The sequence below is a fragment of the Chiloscyllium plagiosum genome, chromosome 47 (assembly GCF_004010195.1).
Source record: "Chiloscyllium plagiosum isolate BGI_BamShark_2017 chromosome 47, ASM401019v2, whole genome shotgun sequence".
Classification (NCBI taxonomy): domain Eukaryota; kingdom Metazoa; phylum Chordata; class Chondrichthyes; order Orectolobiformes; family Hemiscylliidae; genus Chiloscyllium; species Chiloscyllium plagiosum.
In genome coordinates, this window is record NC_057756.1 from 10,112,336 (window position 1) to 10,118,042 (window position 5,707).

Below are 5,707 nucleotides of genomic sequence, written 5' to 3' on the forward strand. Positions count from 1 at the left end.
GCCTGACCTGCTGCGCTTTTCCAGCAACACATTTCCAGCTCTGATCTCCAGCATCTGCAGACCTCACTTTCTCCTATCTAATCCTCTGATCATGTATCTCTCTATAAAATCCCCTCTTAGCCTTCTTCTATCCAATGAGAACAGACCCAAGTCTCTCAGCCTTTCCTCAAGACCTTCCCTCTAGACCAGGCAACATCCTGGAAAATCTTCTCTACATCTTTTCCATTGATCCATATCCTTCCTGTATTGGGGCGACCAGAACTGTACATAATATTCCAAATGCAGCTGCACTAACATTTTGTATAGTCGCAGCATGACATCATGTTCCGGAATTCAATCCCTCTACCAATAAAACCAGGGGACTTATCTACATTCACTCCTTCAAGAATAGATAACACCTCTTCCTTACTAACATCGATCCTTTCTGGTCACTATCTTGTATCTCATTCGTCTCCTCTCCAATATTCTACTTTTCTTGAGTGAAAACTGATGAGAAATACTCGTTTAGCACCTCTCTGATCTCCACAGGGTCCATATACAACATCCCACTTCTGTCTTTGACTTGCCCTATTCCTAGGGGAGAAAGTGAGGTCTGCAGATGCTGGAGATCAAAGTTGAAACTTTATTGCTGGAACAGCACAGCAGGTCAGGCAGCATCCAGGGAACAGGAGATTCGACGTTTCGGGCACAGGCCCTTCTTCAGGGCACAGGCCCTTCTTCTTGCCCTATTCCTACCCTAATCATCCTTTTATTCCTCACATTCCTACAGAAAGCTACAGGGTTCTCCTTTATTCTACTGCTAGACACTGTGTATATCCTCTTTGCTCTTCTTACCTCTGTTTAAATCCTTCCTAGCTAATCTGTAACCATCATATCTGAACCATCTCGTCTCATTGTCACCGTATGCCTTCTTAATAGCACTATCAACCTGGGCAGCAACTTTCAGGGATCTGTGTCTGTGGACTCAAAGATCTCTCTCCACATCCACACTGCCAAGAATCTTTCCATTGATGCAGTATTCTGCCTCCCTGTTATTCTTCCCAAAGTCAAATCACCTCACAATTAGTACATGGAACTCCATTTGCCACCTCAGCCCAATGCTGCCGTTTATCCAATTCCCCCTGCAACATTCTTCCACACTGTCCACCGACTTTTGTGTCATCTGTAAACTTACTAACCCATCCACCTATGCCTGTGTATAATTCATTTATAAAAACGACAAACAGCAGTGGTCCCAAAACAGATCCTTGTGGCACACCACTAGTAACCGTACTATTTTCCATCAACCACCACTTGCTGCCTTCTTACAGAAAGCTAGTTTCTAATCCAAACTGCAAAATCACCCTTAATCCCAAGCCCCTGCATTTTCTCCAACTGCCTACCATGTGGAACGTTATCAAAGGCTTTACTGAAGTCCATGTACACGACGTCAACTGCTCTACTCTCATCCACATGCTTGGTCACCTTCTCAAAAAACTCAATGAGGCGTGAGAGAACGACTTGCCCTTAACGAATCCATGTTGACTATTTCCAATCAGATTGTTGCTTGCTAGATGATTCTCAATCCTATCTCTTATAATCCTTTCCAAAACTTTTCCTACAACAGACATAAAGCTCACTGGTCTAAAATTACCTAGGTCAACTCTACTACCCTTCTTGAACAAGAGCACATTTGCTATCCTCCAGTCCTCTGGTACTAAACCCGTAGACAATATCAATTCAAATTTGAGAGTGTGTTGCTGGAAAAGCTCATTCCTGATGAAGAGCTCCTGCCTGAAACATTGATTTTCCTGCTCCTCAGATGCTGCCTGACCTGCTGTGCTTTTTCAGCAACACACTTCCAGCATCTTCAGAGCTCACTGTCTCCAATGACAACTCAAATATCGAGGCCAAAGACTCAGCCATCTCCTCCCTAGCTTCCCAGAGAATCCTCAGAAAAATCCCATCCTGGCCAGGGGATTTACCTACTTTCACACCTTCTAGAATTTTGATAACATCTCCTCCTTACTAACCTCAATTCTTTCAAGTCTAATAGCCATTATCTCACCACATCTCATCAAAAAGGATTCTGGGTAATCCAAGATGGTAAATGGGAAAAATTTCTGGCTGTAACAGACTGCTCCTTTTTTGAGGTATTTTAGATCTTGGAGGGGATTTCCTTGAATTCCAGGAGCAGCAATTACTATTTTATATGCTGTTGCATTGTTTTGGAACTTTGGAGAAAAAAGTCAAAACAACAGCACTTTTAAAAGGGTCAAGGACAGACAAAGGCAGCACATGGTGAGTTCAGTTCAGGAGGGAGAAAGAAAGAAAGAAGTGCGCACTGCTAATTGACACAGTAGTGAACCTGCACAATTACTGCCTTTGCTGTTTGAATTCATGTATCACTTGACATCGGAGTACGATTGGGAAAATTAACAAATAGTGAAATTCACAACTAATCTTGGAAGAGCCTGTTTGGGAGAGGTCACAGTGCAGAATCAGATAAGTGAATACTTCAAGTGTGACCTTAAAGTAAGTCTGCAGTCGTGAGTAGAGTGGGTTCTTTCTTGGTTATATGTTTTATTGAGATAGGTCTCTTGATTAAACGTAAAAATATAAGCCATAAACATAAAGTTATCCAGGAGCAGTGTTCTGCAGAGGAATAAGACAGTGCTATTTTCTGAGCCTGTAGACTGAAAGAAGCAAAAATGGCCTTTAGTAAAGTGATATGCTCGTCTTGTCGGATGTGGGAGTTTAAGGAGAGTTTCCGTGTCACTGAGGATTTATCTGCAATAAATGCCGTTGGTTGCAAATCCTATCAGATCAAATGGATCGGTTGGAGAGACAGTTAGAGGCAATGAGGAATTTACAAGAGCAAGGGGGTGTGATGGACGGCAGTCATAGGAAAGGAGAAAGGTTACATCAACAGTCACATAAATGGGTTAACTCAAGGAAAGGTAAGAGAGGTAAGGAGGTAGTGCAGGAGTCTTCTGTGGCTATCCCCGTACTCGTCTTAGATTGGTCTCTTTCCTCACTATCTCTCTGGGTCCCACCCCTTTACCTTACTAGTTTAAATCCTCCTGAGCAGCTCTAGCAAATATCCCTGCCAGAATATTAGTCCCCTTCTAATTCAGGTGCAATCTATCCTTCTCGTACAGGTCACTTCTACCCCAGAAGAGATTCCAGTGAACCAAAAATGTGAACTCTTCTCCCATACACCAGTTCCTCAGCCATGCATTCATCTGCTAACATGGTGCCACTGTTTAGGAAAGTTGGTAAGGACAAGCCAGGGAACTATAAATCAGTGAGCCTGACGTCAGTGGTGGGCAAGTTGTTGGAGGGAATCCTGAGGGACAGGATGTACATGTATCTGGGAACGCAAGGACTGATTAAGGATAGTCAACATGGGCTTTGTACATGGGAAATCATGCCTCACAAACTTGATTGAGTTTTTTGAAGAAGTAACAAAGAGGATTGATGAGGGCAGAGCGGTGGACATGCTCTCTATGGACTTGAGTAAGGCATTCAACAAGGTTCCCTATGGGAGACTGGTTAGTAAGGTTAGATCTCAAGGAATACAGGGAGAACTAGCCATTTGGATACAGAACTGGCTCGAAGGCAGAATACAGGTGGTGCTGGTGGAAGGTTGTTTATCAGACTGGAGGCCTGTCATCAGTGGAGTGTCACAAGATTCAGTGCTGGGTCCACTGCTTTTTGTCATTTATATAAATGATTTGGATGTGAACATAGGAGGTATAGTTAGTAAGTTTGCAGATGACACCAAAATTAGAGGTGTAGTGGACAGCGAAGAAGGTTACCTCAGATTACAATGGGATCTTGATCAAATGGGCCAGTGGGCTAAGGAGTGGCAAAATGGAGTTTAATTTAGATAAATGCGAGGTGCTGCATTTTGGAAAAGCAAATCTTAGCAGGACTTATACACTTAGTGGTAAGGTTTGAGGGATTGTTGCTGAACAAAGAGACCTTGGAGTGTAGGTTCATAGATCCTTGAAAGTAGAGTCGCAGATAGATAGGATAGTAGAGAAGGCATTTAGTATGCTTTCCTTTATCAGAGTATTGAGTACAGGAGTTAGGAGGTCATGTTGTGGCTGTACAAGACATTGGTGAGGCCACCTTTGGAAAATTGCATGCAGTTCTGGTCTCCTTCCTATCGGAAAGATGTTGTGAAACTTGAAAGGGTTCAGAAAAGATTTACAAGAATATTGCCAGGGTTGGAGGGTTTGAGCTGCAGCGAGAGGTTGAATAGGCTGGGGCTATTTCTTGTGGAGCAATGGAGGCTGAGGGGTGACCTTATAGAGGTTTATAAAGTCATGAGGGGCATGGATAGGGTAAATAGACAAGGTCTTTTCCCCGGGATGGGGGAGTCCAGAACTACATTTGGAGAGAAAGGATATATAAGGGACAACTTTTTCGCACAGAGCGTGGTACGTGTATGGAAAGAGCTGTCAGAGGAATTGGTGGAGACTGATACAATTACCACATTTAAAAGGCATCTGGAAGGGTACATGAATAGCAAGGATTTAGTGGGATATGGGCCAAGTGTTGGCAAATGGGACTGGATTACAGAAGCAATCATCCCAATGCCCACAATCAAAGCTGTATCAGACAGTATTTAAATGGGCCACAAGACACTGCAGCACCCAGGAACTATGAGTAGCAGAAGAAAAATACCATTCAAGCGTATTCAAGAGGAATGGGTACCCAATTAAACACACTCTGCCGCTTCTTAAACAACAAACAAGTAGACACAACATGCCCATAAACTCGAGTCACGCTACCATACATCAAAAACATCTTGGAGACGACTACCAGACCACACCGACACCTTGGCATCATGGCAGCCACAAACCTACCAACACACTGAAACAACTACTGATAAATCTGAAGGATCCTATACCAAGAACCAGCAAAATGAATGTCATTTACAAAATACCATGGACTGTAACAAACACTACATTGGACAGACAGCAAACTAGCCACCAGGATACACGAACACCAACTAGTCACCAAAAGACATGACCAACTATCACTAGTAACCTCACATACAGACGAAGAAGAACACCATTTTGACTAGGACAACAGCTCCATCCTAGAAGTGGCTAAACAGAGACATGCGCGGGAATTCCTAGAGGCCGGGCATTCAAACCAGAACTCCATCAATAATCAGGTTGATTTGGACCCCATTTACCAACCCCTGAGAAAAAAAACTGGAAATGATATCACTCACCTTAAGAGATCAAAACACATAAATAGAAAGCTGGACATAACACTAGCATTTTATCTGAGGCTCACTGCTGTTATCTAGATTCGGAGATGCCGGTGTTGGACTGGGGTGTACAAAGTTAAAAATCACACAACACCAGGTTATAGTCCAACAGGTTTAATTGGAAGCACACTAGCTTTCGGAGCGACGCTCCTTCATCAGGTGACAATCACCTGATGAAGGAGCGTCGCTCCGAAAGCTAGTATGCTTCCAATTAAACCTGTTGGACTATAACCTGGTGTTGTGTGATTTTTAACTTTGCTGTTATCTAGCACGGTGACAAAACGTATGAAAATAAACCTGCTAGCTCAGCGAGCAAACTTACAACCTGAACCTCGACCTGAGCTACAAATCTTCTCAAAAATTGCAAAGGAGAAAATGTTTCCAGCAGCACATGGTTTGTACTGAGACAGTTGTAGATGTAACAACCTTCGGGGAAAA